The following is a 19,473-nucleotide window of genomic DNA, read 5'->3' as shown; positions in this document are numbered from 1 at the left end:
GCTGTGAACTTTGAAGCTCTCTCTACGGTCCTGGTTATTCAGTTCTCCAGGACACCAGTCTCGGTCCTGTTCAATAGAACAGCTTCCTTCCATTCCAGTGTCAGTGCCCCAAGTACTGAAACCTATTCTACCCCCACAAATCTTTGAGCCGCGCAATAAACACCTTGACTTTATTTACTGTACCCCAGTGCTACAGGCAAACTGGTTCAGTAATCCCAAGATTATTACCTTGGAGGTTTTGTTTCTTAACCGCTCAGGTTTGTTTTTAGCAGATCCTCCTTTCTAGTCCTGTCCATGATGTTAGCACCAAAGTGAACGGTAACAACTGGATGCCTCCCCCTCCCCACTCCAAGTTCCTTCTTGAACCAAGGAATGCCTCAACCTCCGCACTGGGCAGGCACCACATCCTTCAGGTTTCATAAACATAAAGGAAAATGTTCCTTTTCATGGCTTGCTGCAGGATTTCCAAAGAATCTGTGGGGAGAAGTTTCTCCAAATGGCTTCACTGAATAAAATTCAATCCAAAGATGGTTTCTATGACATCACTTTTTTTTTCCACAGACTAGATATTTTTATACTGAATTCCCCACTACATGATTGGGTTCACTCTTTCTATTTATGTAATTTATTGAATGAAGGTTGATAAAACTAAGCTGTCAAATTTGGATTTTAATTTATCTTTCAAACTGTTGAAATAATAAATATTTTGCTAACGTCACTGTTAGGACTCTGATACTTTGAATTGCAATAATTTTTATTCCAATTTTTATATAGCCTGTACCTCAAGAATTTGCCAGCTCATTCATCTATTAGAAATATTAACTGTGCCCCTCAGCTGAGTTTTTCAGGGAAAACTTTTTTTTGTCCCTTCCGTTAAGAGCTCGATTTTCCTTCGGATGTCGGTAATTGATCTTGCTGTCAGTATTTCTCCCCTTGGCTGCTAGTGAAATTTCCTGCTCTCACTGCTTCATTAGAGGCTTAATATCCCCTATTACTGACTGTGTAAAAGGTGTTTTGAGACTGTTCTGTTCAGAGATGTTTCACCACAGTGGCTGTTCAGCTCTATGGCTTTTCTGACTGCTATCTGCTCTTAAAGATGTACCAGTGTTTTTTTTTTGTTTAAATGTATTTTCAGTTTTTTTTTCAGTTCTCCAGATGAACTGTGGTCTGTTTGTTGATCTCCATTCCAGCTTCTATTTCCTAGGGAGTGTAGCACAGCGGTACCACCATCTCTTACTATGTATTTTCAAGACAAGCTGCCAGACCCTTGCCCATTCGCTTAACCTATCTACATTCCTCTACCATTCATTTTAGTGTCATTGCAAACTTTGACACACTACACTTGACCCCCCCAACTCTAAATCATCTATGTAAATCGTTGAGACTTGGGGGGCACCACTAGCTGTTGATCACCAACCTGAAAAACATCCATTTATCCCCACTCTCTGCTTTCTGTTAGTTAACCAATCTTCTATCCATGCCATATCATCTAACACTGTGCACCTTTATATTATGCTGCAGCCTTTTGTGTGGCACCTTGTCAAAAGCCTTCTGGAAGTCGACATACACCACATCCCCGTTGTCCACTGTGCTTGTAATGTCCTCAATGAATTCCAGTAAATTAGTTAAATGTGACCTGCCTTTCATTGTTAATCTCTGCATAAACATTTATCCATGTGAGTGTTTGTTTGTATTCTAATCTATTGTGCATTCTGGTAAAGTAGTGCCCAGTCTCTAGTGTTCTGTTCTAACTCAACCACACTGTACTATCTATGCTCTGTGATGTGCGGCTGTGTGACATCATCACAATATTGCTCCAGGGTCCTTAAGCCTTTACACAATAGGTCCTGCCTAGCTTATTTTTCCCTACCACAACTCATCCTGAACTTGTTCACAAAAATGAACACCTTCTGGAAATGTATCATATCAGCTTTATTAACCAGGTTGGCTCTTTGAAGCCTAGTATTTTATCTCCTGCACTGAGTGTCTTGCATTCTTTGCAATCAATCTACCTTTTCGCCTTTTGGTTCAAATCGTTGGTTTGTTGTGATGATCATTGTGCAGTCTTAACAGCTACAGCTGCAGTATAAGATTGATGACCAAGTTAGGGAAACATAAATGTATTTATGGTGGTGTTGGTGTTGTTGTTGCATGAATTGGATAGGGATCACATATGTGGGCAATGTTTCCATGTCTGATTGGTGTACACTCTCTGCTATCAATATCCATGCACTGAAAGTTATAGGCTGTTCCACCGTCTTTCACTTAACAGTAACGATAGCATCCCTGCCTACTTGTGGGTGACCATGCCTGCAAGGGATCAAAAGGGTTTATTTAATATGATGCCAGTCACATGCAGCGAATATATGGATGCAAAGTTCAGGCAGTGGGGAGGGTGCATGAACCTGCACCAGTTTTGTGTACCTGGCACTTCAAACACCACCTGCCCTGCATGTGGCAGAGTTTTCAGACTACTCTCCACCCTCCTCAATCTTCTCTCAACCCCCCAAACCAGAACGGAAGCAAGTGGGTGGAAGCTTTTTAGTGAGGACTGCAGATGCTGGAGATAGAGTCGAAGAGTGTGGCGCTAGAAAAGCATAACAGGTCAGACAACATCCAAGGAGCAGTAGAGTCGTCGTTTTAAGCATTTGCCCTTCATCAGGAAATGTATGCCACCTTCACCAGTAATTGCAAGGCTCCATGTTCAGCAAACTGGCCTGTACATTACAACATGGGCTGTACTGGCTGTTCCTATAACTATGGAGGCCACAACAGCATTCAAATTTGATGTCAACAAACATTCTAGGGCATTGCAAGGGGCATTCACCAGGTTGGTTTGACAACAGTTTATACTTGTGTTCAGCCAAATGCCTGCCAACTTCCCTTTTTAAAGGGAATGATCTTTATCCACCTCAAGTGAGAGGGATATATAACATCTGTCCCAGTTGTTATGGATGGACTCTGTGGCCTTTGCCGTTCCACGTGTAAAGCTGAATGTATTCGTCAACCAGGAAGTTACCACTCTACAACTGCGCAGATTGTTTGAGATCACATAAATGCTGTCCTCTATTAACATACCCATTATCTATGCAGCAGCTCAATGCTTTCATTATGCAGCAATCTGCTATCCTTGCATTACTTAACAGCTCCTTGAAAATGAATGAGGTTGCTTTCATCAGTACAACGACAGTTAAGAGGTGATTTGACTGAGGTTGTTTGAAATGAAAGGATGGGACAGAAATGAACAGGCTATTCCCAGAGTTGGGGCCGGCGAGGGAGAATATTCTTGAACAGGGTGACACATGTAACAAGAAACATAGCATATTTTTGTTGGTCTGCAGGAGAAGGTCTATTTCACGATCAGCCTTAATAATTAGAGGCAGAGACCATGCTCCTATTTTGGAATAACTGGGGGTTTGATTAAATGGGGAGCAAAAGATTATTTAAGATTGGGGGATACCCATGTGATTAGAAATATTGCTCATGGAGAATAAGCAGTGACACACTGTTTGAAACAAATTATCTGTTGCATGTTACCCAGAGATTTAATAACCTGTACTGATTTTTAACCAGATACTGTCACATTGTTGGTGATGGTGACTTTTCAATGAGATGTTAAACTGAGGTCCCAGCAACTCTTTCTTGGATGTAAAAGACCCCTAAGCCACTATTTGGAAGACAAGCAGTGGACTAAGTTGGCTATGATCTGCTTTGTAATGTCATGTGTTTATGAAAAGCACTAGCTAAATGCAAATCTGTCTGTCTCTTTTCTTCTTCCCCTAACGCCCGCACACGCGCACATTCCCATCTTACATAATAGCTTAAGCCCCATTCCAGGGACTTGAACGCTGTTCTGCAGTGCTGACCTGCACTGAGTCAAAAAGTGTGGTGCTGGTAAAGCTCAGCCGGTCAGGCAGCATCTGCGGAGCAGGAGAGTCGACATTGTAAGCTTTTGATGAAGAGCTTGTGTTTGAAACATTGACTCTCCTGCTCCTCGGATGCTGCCTGATCAGCTGTGCTTTCCCAGCACCACACTTTTTGACCCTGATCTCCAACATCAGCAGTCCTCACTTTCTCCACTGCAGAATTGAGGGAGCGTTGCACTCTAAGTGCTGTATTTGGATGAAACTTTAACATAGGTCCCATCTGCTCTGTTACTGGATGTAAAAGATCAAGTGCTTTGGAAGAGCTGCAGGGAAGCTTCCCTAGTGTGTGGGTCACCGTTTATCACTGCCCAAAATAAACTATTTGTCATTATTTCATTGCTTTTTTTTATTGGACCTTGGTGTGTTGGATGCTACAAACCTACAAAATAACTAGGCTTCAAAAGTGTGGTGTCGTATTGATATGGGCACTTTGTACCAAAATCCTGTATAAATGTAAGTATTACTCCTGTTGCCATAACTGATGCATGGTTTTTCTTTATAGAATGTTACCCGAGAAAAAAGGTAACCGATACTGCCATCAAATCAGAGCATTTTGGCATCAGCGTGAAAGCACAGGCTGGGAATGTATAACAGAACAGATTTAATTTGTCCGGAATTTGTCTCCTTGGTTGTGAGAGTACAAATTAAAAGAAACGAGCATGCACTTGGTTTCAGTTGGTGGCTTCATCATTTTTATTCTTGGATGTAAAAATTCTGCACTGTATGATTCTACCAGATTTATGCAAATTTACTGCCATATCACAGTAAATACCTTTTTTATTAAGCTGTTTCAAGTTCATCTAAATGTAGACTGCATCGAAAAATATTTGATTTGAGTGAATACAACCTTTGGGTGTGTGTAGGAATGATTACAAAAATTTAATCTCACCCAATGCATTTATTCTGGATGTAGGTTTGCTCGCTGAGCTGGAAGGTTTGTTTTCAGATGTTTTGTTACTAGGTAACATCATCAGTGAGCCTCTGGATGAAGCATTGGTGGTATGGCCTGCTCTCTATTTGTGTTTAGGTTTCCTTAGGTTGGTGATGTCATTTCCTGTTCTTTTCTCAGGGGGAGGTAAATGGGATACAAGTCAATGTGTTTGTTAATAGAGTTCCGGTTGGAATGCCATGCTTCTAGGAATTCTCGTGCATGTCTCTGTTTGGCTTGTCCTAGGATGGATGCGTTGTCCCAATTGAAGTGGTGTCCTTCCTCATCCATATGTAAGGATACTCATGAGATTGTGTCATGTTTTTTGTGGCTAGTTGATGTTCATGTATCCTGGTGGCTAGTTTTCTGTCTTTTTGTCCAAAGTAGTGTTTGTTACCGTTCCTGCAAGGTATTTTGTAAATGACATTAGTTTTGCTTGTTGTCTGTATAGGGTCTTTCAAGTTCCTTAGCTGCTGTTTTAGTGTGTTGGTGGGCTACCATGATGCCAAGGAGTCTGAGTAGTCTGGCAGTCATTTCAGAAATGCCTTTGATGTAGGGGAGAGTGGCTAGGGTTTCTGGATGTGTTTTGTCTGTTTAGCCACTATGATTAAATGGAAACTCGTCCCAGAGAGGGCGCTCTGAAACTATCTGAATTCTTAATGTCCCTTGAAGAAAGAATACAGCAAAATGTGATCATAGTAATTCTCAACTGTCATCTGAATCAGCCCAACCAGTCATTCCGTTGTGTCAAATCTCTACAGAAGAGTCAAAAGGTATTAAAATTAGATCACCTCGCATTGACTTGGGCACCAGAAACCTCAGTGCATAGCCTGAAGGCAGGATGAGGGTGCAGGAGAGGTAGTGATGTGATGGTGTACAGTCAGGAGGGATTTGCTCTGGGAGTCAACAGCATTAATTCTGGACTCCATGAAATCTAGTGACATTAAGTTCAAACATGTTAAAGGATTGCCACAACAGCCCTCCTTCATCAATATCCATTGCCAAGGTAGCATCAAGTCTGTTTGGATGTGTGGCCAGTGGTAAAAGAAGCAACAAGTGGGAAAAACCTACTTAACCTCATCCTCCTCTGTCTGCCTGCAGCCAATCCATCTGTCCGTGGCAGTACAGGTCCGTGGTGACAAAGTCTTGCCTTCGTATTGTTGATACCCTGATCCACCTTGTGTGAAATGAGAGAGATCCAAAACAAATCTAACCGCTCAGTGATGGCTCGGTATATCCCTTACTTTGTCATTAACAGCAAGCTGAGGAATGAATTATAGTTCAATAATGTGTGGCTAAACAAAACAGGCATTCTTAAAGAAAAATGATGTCGTTCTATGAAGCCACAGCACAGGATGACATGCAGGACAAATAGCTGAAGGACCATTGTGATCAAACTAAGTAAATCTCCAACTAATGGGGCAGATCAAATCTCTGCAGTTCTATCATATCCGTCACTAACCATAACTGGAGGAGGTGGAGACTTCACCCATATTCCCATTCTCCGTGATGGCACACTCCAGCACATCAGTGCCAAAGCTGAAGGTGAAGCAGTGGCAACATCTGTCAACCAGAAGAGTAGAGTGAATAACCCTTCGCCTTCTCCTGAGGTCCCCAGCATCTCTGATTCCAATCTTTTGTCATCAAATTCACTCTGTGATCTCAAGAAAAGACTTTGGGCTCTAGCAATGTCCTGGTGATAGTCCTGAAGATTTGTGCCCGAGAGCTGGCTGTTGGCCTAGCCAAGCTGCTACAGTACACCTACAACACTGGCATCTATGCAGCAATGTGGACATTTGTTAAACTATGACCTTCCAATAAAGGGACTAGTCCAATCTGCCCAATTACTGACCTACTTTCAACTCATTGTAGTAAATACAAATGTGCATTGCAGCAATTCTCAAAGGGTTTTTTGACATCATCTAAGCCCACATTCTCTACCATCTAAAAGGACAACGGCAGCAGACATGTGGAACACTTGCAACTTTCCCTCTAAGTCGTGCACACTTTCCTAACATGGAACTGCATCATTCTCTTCAGTGTGACTGGATCAAAATTCTGGAACTCCTTTGCTAACAGACTCTGGGTGTATTTGTACCAAGTAGACTCTGGTGGCTCAAGAAGGTGGCTCAACACTGTCTTAAGGATGTTTATATGTGGGTAAGAAGTGCTGACTTGCCAGCAATGCCCACATCCCTTGAAACAAATCAATAAATTATAAAGTGAAGTTAGTAAAAGCAAAATTCTGCAGTTGCTAGGAATCTGAAATGCAAACAGAAAATATTGGAGAAACTCAGCAGATCTGGCAGCATCTGTGGCAATAGAAGCAAAATTAGCATTTCGAGTTCAGTATCACTCCTCTTCGGAACAGTAATTGTTTTAACTATTATATAAAACTAAGCTAAAAACTGTACACCGTCAAGGTCAGATATTTTCAGTGAGTGTTTATGCAGCTAATACTGAACGATGTCTACAATGCTTCATCTTGACTTTTGAATTTCTCAATTCTGATTTAAGTATACTTTTTAATTTTAAACAATTGGATCAATTGAAATTATGTTATAGGTAAATATTAAGATGTATCCAATTCCTGCTTGTGATTAGGATCTGTGAATTATCAAAGAATCAGACCATTCTAGTCAATAAACTTCAACTGGTCACATTTAAGGTTATGCCAGTTTATAAGAGATCAGAGTACTGTAAAAATTCCAAAATACAGCCTTATGGTCTGTTTAATACCAGTTTAATTCCATTAACGATCAGCTATCTAGGGCATTAAATCACAGAACAATCATTGTCTTTTTTTTGGCTGCAACATTATATAATGTGTGAAGTACTCAGAGGGGCTGTAAGTACATGATGTAACCAAAATAACTAACACTCCTATTCTGCTTCATATTTTCACTAACGATGGTGGCCAGTAAATGCCACTTGAACTACAAAAGAACAACTGATCTTTAGTTCAACTCCTTCCAAAGTCTCTGATCTCCTTAGGTATGTGCCTTGGTTCTTCACCCATCTACAAAAAACTAAAAATACAAGAGACTCTACAAACATTGAAGATTATGGAGCTGATGGTAAATTATTGACCTGGTTGGGAAATTGGCTGAATGCTAGAAAATGGAAAATAGGCCCTCTTAATAGGCAGGATGCAATGACTAATGTCCAACCAGGACCTCATAAATTAGTTGCATTAATTAATGCCTTGGACAATGGCATAGCAAGGCATGTATATCCAAATTTGTTAAAGTCACTGCTAGGTGGTTTTACAAATATGTAAATGTGTAACATTATGAATAGGTATTGAAAATTAACCATAGATTCATTAAATTGCTGCACTGCAGAAGGAGACAACTCCACCCATTGTATTCTTGTTGGATCTTTGGCTCCATTCTAGGTGCTTCACCCAAAACCCTGGAGGTTTGTTTTCCTCAAAAGCTCATCTACTTCCTTTACGAAAGCCACAATTGAATCTGCCTCCACCACACACACTCGGGCAGTGCATTCCAGACCCTTATCACTTGGTAAATAAAGTCCCATGCTGCCATTGGTTATCAAACCCCTTAAACTGGTGTATTTTAGTTCTTGACATTTCTGCCAATGGAAATAATTTCTCTTTCCTCTTGTAACATCTCACCTGAACTCCTCTTCGTCATATTGCCTCTCATCCTTCACTTCTGCAAGAGGAATAGTGCCACCTTCTCTAATCTATCCCTGTAAGTAAAGGCTCTGCACCTTCTCTAATGTCTTCTCATTCTTCCTAAAATATGGTGCTATGACTGGGCAAAATACTCCTGTTCAAATCAAAAACCAATGTTTTAAACAGGGTTAATATACAATTGACTGACTGAAATTATCATTAATTTTTGAGTTTTTATTTAGCCAATGGTGTTAAAATATTTGGAGTTGGGCCTTGATGTCATGGAGTGGTGCAAATAGCTCAAGGGTCCAAATGTTGTAAAACATGATTCTGTGGATGGGCTACATGAGAAGCTTGGGGAAGGTTAGATTACTTACAGTGTGGAAACAGGCCCTTCGGCCCAACAAGTCCACACCGACCCGCCGAAGCGCAACCCACCCATACCCATACCCTTATATTTACCCCTTAACTAACACTACGGGCAATTTAGCATGGCCAATTCACCTGACCCACACATCTTTGGACTGTGGGAGGAAACCGGAGCACCCGGAGGAAACCCACGCAGACACGGGGAGAAAGTGCAAACTCCACACAGTCAGTCGCCTGAGTCGGGAATTGAACCCGGGTCTTCAGGCGCTGTGAGGCAGCAGTGCTAACCACTGTGCCACCGTGCCGCCCACGAAAAACCCATTCTGACTACGTGATAGTGTTGTTGCAGATCTGTGCAAGTGAATCCAAAGTGAGATTCATTAAAATCAATAAAGTTAGATTCAAGACTATTCAACAACAAAATATTTTTTATAAAGGAGTTTCACATTCACTCCACAGAAGCTAAATGTGAAGGGTGAAATACAATGTCTACTTTTCATCTAAACTGTTTCCCAAGCTAGAACAATAAATTGAATCTTTTGTGGTTGGGGAGTGGGGGGTGGGGGGGGGAGCGTGGAGGTGGAAGAGAGAATGTTGTTACTCAGATCTAACTGGGCTCAGCACAACAGGGATCAATTTGAAGTTAGCAATTACAAACAGGAACCCGCTCTGTTAGTAGGATTTTTAAGTATTACTCTACTCGTAGGATGAAAGGAAGAGGTTAAAATCTTGCTTTATTCAGTAGGTTGCAGGAAGTAGAGATTCACCTTAGTAGCTTTCTTCCCTCAATCTCACTATTTCTGAAACTGCATTCCTGTAATGCAATTTACAAGAAAAAAAATCAGGAAGTATATATAACACCTTCAAAGTCCACCAACAATAGATGACTTTCAGGAAATCGCTACTGCAGCACATTTGGAAGCCATATGCCAAGTATTCTAAAGTTACAGAGAAGGGTTAAAAATGCACTTTGAAGTGCTAAAGTCCACATGTGTGCAGCAGCCAAAGTATGTCTTCATGATTAAATATTAACCAGCAAACTAAATGGAGCTGTTTCAGAAGGTGACCTTCTCTATCAATGATAGCAGCACTATATACACAAAACCAAAACAGCAGGTTTAAACTTAAACATCAAGTACCCTCTTATGTACTATTTTTAATCTAAGCCACAAACTATTAGATGGAAAAGTTTTATGTTTTGTACCATGCATCTTGAACTATATCTTCATAAAATATTACTGCACTTTTTGTGGTTTGATATTAACAGTTCCTTTATACATATTTTTAAACTTGTGTAGCATTTCAGATAAATTTTTTGTGGCATTTTCCAATAATTGTTATAGTTTGAACAACCTCTCATCATAAATGAGAGACTTTGGCAAGCATCAAGTTCGTTGTTGGAATTGTATATTCACAAGGGTAAAAATGTGTCTGACATTTTCCTTAATTTCACCATTGTGCACTTGCTAGCCTGTTTTCTGTAACGATTGTAAGTGCCCAAATTTTGGACCCGTCACAAAGCAGCCTGCAATGTAGTCACCACAGAGTAAGAGGTTGCCTTTAACTTTATTTAAACAAGCTTACATTTCTGTAATAATGAAGCCCTACTGAATACATACAAATATAATTAGCATCAGCAGATGACTAAGTAATAGTGGTTTATTTCTTTTTTTCAAAGAGACATACCATTGTCAACTGTACACATCTCAACTTTCCTCTCATTAAAGCATTATTTTTAAATTCTGTCTGGTCTAATTCAACTTTGGCTGTATTCTACTACAGCTGATGAGGCCGAAGGGTTTTTTTTGTTTTTAGCCAGAAATGTCGAGTGATCGTTTCCACTTAATAACCTGTATGGGCGCTGAAGGCCTGTAAACCCAACTTAGCTAGGCAGCTTTGGTACCTCTATGACACTGGTGTTTGTCAGAAAAATGTACAGGTATGTTTAACTCACAAAAAATGTAAAATAGCACTAACAGATTCCATTAACAATGTTCACCAATGATACATTGTAATAGAAGGAACCATTTAATACTGTTGTCAAGTAGTACTTGCTCAATAATTACCAGCTCTCAAACATGTAGTTCAGACCTTCCCATAACATTTGCCTCCAGACCTTATCATAATCTATGTTCAGACATAGATATAAGAACCAAATGATTGTTTGAGGAAAATTGAACACCTGTGTGGACCCAGTCAGTCATTGCAGCATCCTGCAGCTGTTGTTTCGGGTACTTGCAGGAACATGGCCAGGACTAAAGCAAGGACCTGTAAACTGCATTCATGATTGAATAAACTCTGTCGGCAGCATGCCTGTAAAAATCACAGAAATATTTCTCATAAGGATTTATAGTTTTTGGGTTTATACGTTCAATGATATTTGCCAATTCATTTTCCTACAATTGCCTGATAGTTTATGTAGCCTGGAAAATTCAGTCAAAGATGAGTTGAAATGCCATCTCTGTGCATTGAAAGGTGTCAGTAGTTGAGAACCTCCGCAGACCCTCACCACCTTCAGATTTGTCTGTGCAGATTTGGCTGAGACTGTGTACCGCATGAATCACTTAAAAAGAAATCCGGAGTGGCCTCTGTTCTATCTGTACATCTGAGAATCGCCATTAATCAAAGTCAGCGATGCATCAAAGTTGTATCCTCTCCAGCACTGTTTGACTGAAACAGTGGTGTGACACTTGTGCAAGCAGGTATATCATTTTAGGTGTCTCTGAGATTATATAGAAATGAAAACCCAAACTTTTTCTCAAGTGGCATTATCTCTCATTTGGTATGGCTGCAAGTTTTGAATCTGGTGCAGAAGGGAAAACTTGATGTATTTCTAGAACTGGTATAGTACAACCAAAGCTTGGGCAAATGTTTCCATCATTTAGGAAAATGTATAATAAAGGCACAGCTGGCTTGAGCCGATGTTGCATTGAATGCTGACTCCTAAATGGATCTCGCTTGGCAAACGTGAAAAGCAGCCTGTTCTAATTAAATGCCACCAACTTTGTAATGCCTTTGGAGAGCTCCAGTGGATTTCTTCAGCTGATAATAATATGCAGAAAGGAAGTCTGAACTTCACATCCTGGTGGCTGGAAGGTCTATAGATGCAATGCGCAGAGAACTCAGTCTGTGATGAATGCTGTTCAAATGTGACCAGCTTTCAGTATGCACATTGGCATCGTTAGTCACCTGTATTTATATACAATCAAACAATGGAAATACACATGTGATCCAAGATCACTTCCTACATGGGTAGCTGTCACAACTGCCGAACATTTCTCTTTAAAGATAGTTACATTTTCTGCAGAAGAATTAAACAAATTCCCGAGACAGTATCCAAACTATGATTGTGAACTTGAACCCAGATTACCAATGCATTCCTCCATTGAAAAATAGAGATGGAGGCCGATTGAATCCTGTTTTCAAAGGGGATTTGCTAAGCACCAGATTGGAAAGAATTTGCTGCAGAATAAGACTGGGGCAATGGGGCTAGCAAAATGGTTCTTGGAGAGCTGTTATGTCGCTCACTGTTATTTTATGGAATATGTATAAAGGCTTGTTTGTCATTGAACTGTGGGATATGTGCGATGCATCCTGGATAATGACTGCAATTTACGTAATTAATATAATTAACTGGACAACACTCTGGCTTGGGTTGGTAAATGTCAGGCAATATGTGCTAAGTACTAATCATCTCCAATCAAAGTCTAACCATCTCCCCTTGACATGCAATGATATTACCATCATTCTGTCCCCCTACTATCAATATATGGGCATTCACTATTGACTAGTAACAAAGGAACAACTGCCAGAGCAGACCAGAGACTGGCAAGTAACTCCTCTCCTGACTCCCTAAAGCCTTTTCACCTATATTGACTATGTTTCACTTGCTTGAATGAGTCTGGCTCCAACAACACTCGAAACTGAATACATCAGAGACCAAGCAGTGTGCCATTAATTGCCTTCAGTGTTCACTCCCTCCACCAATGCACGTGGTATATAAAAAAAAATTCACAGCGGCAACACAGCATGCCTCTTTCATTCACACCTTCCAAACTGATAACCTCCATTAATAGAAGGGTGAGGGTTACAGATAATTGAGAGCATCACCAGTATTGCAATTTCCCCTCCAAGTTGCACACCATCCTGACTTGGAAGTGTATCACCTGACTCTTCACTGTCCTGGGTCAAGAACCAAGAAGTCCCCCTCAAACATTATGGTGTTTGTACCCTTCAACAGATGGACTGCCATGCTCAGGGAGGCAGCTCAGTACCAACTCAACAGTAAATAGGGGTGGGCAACAGATACTGGTCTTGACAGTGATGCCTCCATACCAATAAAAAAAACAAAAATAGACTGTTGAAATATACTTGAAAGATTTTTTGTTTGCTTGAAGCTTTTGACAACTGTTAAGATCAGTGCTGCACAAATCCACAGCTTAACTTCAGTCTAATGATAACATGAGTTTACTGTACAACAAATGAGCCATTAATCCTTACAACATGCTAAACTTCCTTCAAAAAAATTGCCTGTGCCAAAGAGGCAAAGAATTTATGGAAACATTGCAATGTGATCAGAACATTCAGATGTCATGTTCTGTAACATAAAATCCTATATCTATTGAACAGACGGGAAGCTACCAATAAAACAAAGTGCAGTTAACGCAGTTAAGTCCACTTTGATGTGAAGTTATGGTACACTCTCGAGCTATGCTTCATAGCTGTTACGGCTGAGCCATTTACTGGTTGGATAAGTTGAACTTTTCAGTCCAGAGAACAGCCGACCTCAGTTGACATGAATGGGTTCACTGCTGTAACACCTTGCGGACTTGTTCACAGAAGCTGGGAGAAAAGAGGCTGAATACAACTGCTGATTTGGCAGGGCCTGCCACTAATCAGCTAGATTGCTGACTGAGACGATGATCCTGAGCCCAGCCATTCTTTCTTTAATCTATTGTGGTGTAGATAACCAATTTCGTAGTGCAATATAATCACAGATTAACCTAGTTGACTGATTCCAACCCTTGCTTCTGTACACAGACACCATCTGGTAGAATTGTGCCTGTTAATTTTCAATGTTAATTCTGTAAAACAAACTTATTCTGTGCAGGTATCTTTTACATTAGACAGTAGTTTAAATTTGATTGAATTCACAGGGCACAGATTATATAAGTTATTGTGGCTAACTTGATTTTTCTTATTTCCATCTCAAATTCCTTTTGATATGCTTCTAGCCTTTCCAGTTGTACAGGAGCATGATAATCACTGCATAGATGTGCATGGCTGAAGGACTGTCCACTTGTGAATCCTTAAGCTTTTTCTAGTTCGGAGTTCTGCTTCCATGCAGAACTTTAGCTCTGGGGGTCAAGATGCTCACATATTAGGTTTGAGGGACAGGATAAATGTTGGATTCTTGATTTTAAATGTTGACTTCCTACCATGCTATTTCTTGAAGTGAAACTTAGGACCAAATTAAAATTCTTAAAATGGCAATTTTAAATTAATAAATTAAGAACTTTCATGTCCTACATGTGTTGCCATTGCAGATGCTTATTTTGTACATGATTGATTCATGTTGGTCACTTAAACCATGCACAAGCTGATGATGATTTCATTTATCTTTCTTTCTTTTGCAAAAATGTATTATTGGAGTGTGTAGTGCACAGATATAGCTGATTCCCTCAATGTCTAACACTGGCAAGTTCCAACTTCTGTTTCAGGTATTATACTAATGATTATTTAATCATGTAAAGAAAATAAATATGGCTAGAAGCAAATTTCCCAGTGGAATACTGATATAGATGTAACACAGTTTACAAAGATATTCGAAAACATCAAAATTAACTTCATTGCAACCCAAGTCCTGCAAAACATTTGTGACATAGATATTTCCAGAGAAATGGAAGGCAGAATCTTCTAATTGAGTTTGGAGAACATACATTGGAAATAATGGCTTGCTTTTATTTTCCTCTAAAGCCACATTATTAGAAAAACCCTTTGGTAAACTTTGGACTGTTGTACATGCAACATATCCTTGTACTCAAATGGGATATTTTTAATGTTGTACAATAAAACTAAAGGAATGATAGTTAGTGATTGCAGAATGCAATTGTTGGAGCAAAGCGATTCCGCATCAAACAAATCCGAGCAATGCTCTACTTAGTATTCCTGCGGCATCCATTAATGAATTGTGTTGGGCTATGAAACAACTAACCCGGGGGGAGACTCCATTGACATCAGCGCAAATGATGAGGCTGAAGTGTTTGCAAGCATGTTTGACCAGAAATGCCAAGTTGGCTTCTACCTTCTCCCAGATATTTCCTGTATCACGTGTTAGCTGCCAATTCAGTGAAGGCAAGGGACAATAAGGCCATGACAGCATCCCAGCAGTAGTCCTGAAGACTTGTACTTCAGAACTAGCCATGCTCTTAATCAAATTGTTGTTGAACTGCAACAACATCATCATTTATCTGAGCATGTGACAAATTGCCCAGATATGACCTATGCATAATCAGGAATAATCCAACCTGACTGATTTAGCACCATGTTGGCCTACTATTGGGATTGTCAGCATAATGGTGAAAGGTGTTATTGACGGTGTCATCAGGTGACATAGAAACTAGAAACAGCAGTAGGCCATTCAGCCCTTTTTAATCTGTTCCATCGCTCAATATGATCATGGCTGAGTCTTGAACTCAATGCTCTCCAGCTTTCTTCCTATACCCCTGGATGCCTTTAATATCTAAAAATGTATCCATCTTTTTCTTGAGTATATTCAACGATTTGGCCTCCACACTTTTCTGTCGGAGAGAATTCAAAAATTCCCCGCCCTTTGAGTCAAGAAATTTTTCCTCATCTTGGGAATGGTCTAAATGAACTACTCCGTATCTTGATACAGTGGCACCTTGTTCTCTGCTCCACAACCAGTAGAAGCATCCCTATTTTGTCTAGTCCTGTTAGAATTTTATACGTTGCAATCCGATTCCTTTCCACCTTTCTAAACACTAATGATTACTGACCCAGGAGAAAGTGATGACTGCAGATGCTGAAGATCCGAGTCGAGTGTAGCACTGGAAAAGCACAGCCAGTCACGCAGAATCTGAGGAGCAGGAGAGTTGGTATTTCAAGCATAAGCTCTTCCTGATGAAGAGCTTATGTTCAAAATGTTGACTCTCCTGTTCCTCTGATGCTGTCTGACCAGCTGTGTTTTTCCAGCACCACACTTTTTGACTCTGAATACTAAGCCAGTTTCTCCTCGTGCAATGGTCCTGCCACCCTCAATCTAGTGTACCTCCACTGCACTCTTTCTGTGGCAAGTTTATCCTTTCATAGAGAGAGACCAAAATTGCACAAGCTTGTCTTGATGTAGTCGTACCAAGGCCCTATATAACTGCAGTAAGACCTCCCTGCTGCTGAGCACAAATCTTCTTGCCATGAGGTAAGTGTACTATCCACCTTTCTAATTACTGGGGCACCTGTCCATTTGCTTTCAAGATGAGGGAAGTGAAGGTATGATAGTTAAGCACGCAGTTAACAAAGATAGGTAAGAAAGTACGATGTGAAGAGGTCATAAGGAAATTGCAAGCATATATTGATAGGTTGATTGACTAAGCAAAGATTTGGCACATGCAGTATAACATGTAATAATGTGAACTTATTTAGTTGGCAGGAAAAATAAAGGAAGCAGAGTGTTGCTGAAGAATTCTGAGGTTTGGGAGGTCCAGTGAATGAATCACAAAAGATTAGTATCTAAGCTCAGCAGGTAATTATGAAAGCTCATGGAATGCTATACTTTATTAGGAAAAGCATTGAATATAAAAGTACAGTGTTGTGGTTCTGTTCGCCGAGCTGGGAATATGCATTGCAGACATTTTGTCCCCTGTCTAGGTGACATCCTCAGTGCTTGGAAGCCTCCAATGAAGCGCTTCTGTGATGTTTCCTCCGGCATTTATAGTGGTTTGTCTCTGCCGCTTCTGGTTGTCCGGCTGACAACCGGAAGCGGCAGGTATAAATCACTATAAATGCCGGAGGAAACATCACAGAAGCGCTTCATAGGAGGCTTCCAAGCACTGAGGATGTCACCTAGACCGGGGTCAAAACGTCTGCAATGCATATTCCCAGCTCGGCGAACAGAACAACGAACACCCGAGCTACAAATCTTCTCCCAAACGATAAAAGTACAGTATTTTGCTTCAGTTATACAGAACACTGATGAGACCACATCTCAAATGTTGCTTATTTATTTTCTCAATATAAATGCATTGGTTCAGAGGAGGTCTATTCATTTGCTCTCTGGAACGAGTGGATAGTCTTCTGAGGGACAGTTAGACAGGCTCAGCTGGTTTCCACTAGAATTTGGAACAGTCAAAGGTGACTTGATTGAAGTGTATGAGATCCCAAATAGCATTAATGAAAGGAAACTGGAAATTATATTTCCTTTTCTGGGTGAGTCCCAGAACTAAGTGGCTAATGCTTTTTAAAAAAAAAGCTTCACGCTTTTAAGACTGAAATTAGATTATTTCTCTTCGACAATTGTGTGTTTGAAACTCTCTGCTTCAGAAGGCAATGGAGGCAGGGTCATTGATTTTATTTCAGGCAGAGGTAGATATCTGTACCTGCATATTAGATTTTATAATTTATGTACTAGAGCTCCTAGATCCTACTGCATCTCCGAGGTCTACAAACTCTTGCCATTTAGATTCATACTTATTGTTCCTATTGAAACAAATTATTTCACATTTGCCCACCTTGTATTCTGTCAGGTTTTTTTGCACCCATTTCATCCATCACTATCCATCACGAGCACTGCTGCCTCACAGCGCCAGAGACCTGGGTTCAATTCCCGACTCTGGCGACTGACTGTGTGGAGTTTGCACATTCTCCCCGTGTCTGCATGGGTTTCCTCCGGGTGCTCCGGTTTCTTCCCACAGTCCAAAGATGTGCACGTCAGGTGAATTGGCCATGCTAAATTGCCCGTAGTGTTAGGTAAAAGGGGTAACTGTATGGGAATGGGTGGGTTATGCTTCGGCGGGTCGGTGTGGACTTGTTGAGTCGAAGGGCCTGTTTCCACACCGTAAGTAATCTAATCTAATCTATCTATCTTTTTGTAGCCTCCTTATTGCCTCCTTAACGACTTCCTTTCCAGCTTTCTTTGTGTCAGTAGCAAATTTCACAACCGTATATAACCTCCCTTCATCCAAGTCAGTTATATAAGTTGAGTGGTTGAGGTCTTGATCCTTGTGGATCACCATTCATTATGTCTTGCCAACAGATCTATTTATGCTAACTCCCTGCTTCATGTCACCAAGTCTTCTATCCAAACTAGTATTTTATCCTCTGCATCGTGAGGTTTTGTTTTCTGCAATAATCTTTGTGGCACTTAATTTAGATTTCTGGGAGATATTTGATAAAGTACATCCAGTAGTTCTGCATTATCCATAGTACTTGTTATTTCCTTAGAGAATTCTGATCAGATTAGGGCAGAGGTGAAAAGCATCATACATATGGTGTGAATGCAGTGTCAAGTAATAAGTCTCTGTAGGTGGCCAACGGTGTTAGACAGTGTGAGTAAAGTGTCAATAGTTGAACAACAGCCAAAGGGATAATCTATAATCTGATTAAATGAGGTTGAGAGATAATTACAAAAAAGTAAGAATAAGGTGGTGCTGGAGACAAACCAAATGACTGGAATAACATGGAACAAACAGAGAAGCCGCTGGAAAAGCCCAGCAGGTGCAGCAGCGTTTGTGAAGAAAAACCTGAGAAAGAGTCACCGGACCCAAAACGTTAACTGTGCTGCAGAGCCAGACTGCCAGACCCACTGCACCCCCTTCAGCAACCCCTGTGCTCGCTCCTAATTTACAGCCTCAGCAGTTCTTTGGTTTTTCATCCGACTGGAATGACATGATAGATATAAGTTTTGCATGCCAAGGATCTAATCAAAGTAATAAGTAATCCAAACCTGAACAAAATAATTACGGTAGAGAGATCATAACAATTTATCAAGATTATGGTGTCAAAACAGGACTGTAAGGAAGACTGTAACAATGGGTCTGGTGGCATCTGTGAAGAAAAAGAGTTGATGTTCTGGGTCCGGTGATCTTTCCTCTGGTTTTTCTTCACAGATGCTGCCAGACCTGCTGGATTTTTCCAGCAGCTTCTGTGTTTGTTCCATGTTATTCCAATCATTTAGATTGTCTCCAGCACCACCTTATTTTTAATTCTTTGTAATTGTCTCGCTGCCTCATTTAATCAGATTATAGGTCATCCCTTCGTTTGTTATTCAGCTATTGACACTTTACTTACGCCATCCAACATCCTTGGTCACCTGTGGAGACTTATTATTTGACGCTCTATTCGCATCATTTGTATGATGTTTTGATTTCTCTGCCTATAAACTCCATGTTCTGTGTGCTTCCCGCTCACTTCACCCGATGAAGGGGTTATGTTTCAAAAGCTTGTGATTCCAAATAAACTTGTTGGATTATAACCTGATGTCATGTGATTTCTGACTTTTGTTTAATCAAGTTATTTAGGAAGATTAATGTATGAATGTTCATGAAATCTAAATGAAGTATTTGAAAGAAGTTTTATTAGATTTCCAAGTTTCT

The 19,473-nt window shown here is 40.4% G+C and overlaps 1 protein-coding gene across 3 annotated transcripts in view; it reads left to right on the top strand.

The window, feature by feature from the left end:
* Positions 1–19,473, top strand: part of iqgap2 (IQ motif containing GTPase activating protein 2) — a 355,835-nt gene that overhangs the window by 130,001 nt on the left and 206,361 nt on the right. The gene's annotated exons all lie outside the window — the stretch shown is intronic.

This window comes from Hemiscyllium ocellatum, chromosome 2 (assembly GCF_020745735.1).
Source record: "Hemiscyllium ocellatum isolate sHemOce1 chromosome 2, sHemOce1.pat.X.cur, whole genome shotgun sequence".
Taxonomy (NCBI): Eukaryota; Metazoa; Chordata; class Chondrichthyes; order Orectolobiformes; family Hemiscylliidae; genus Hemiscyllium; species Hemiscyllium ocellatum.
This window is presented reverse-complemented; position numbering and strand designations above follow the sequence as displayed.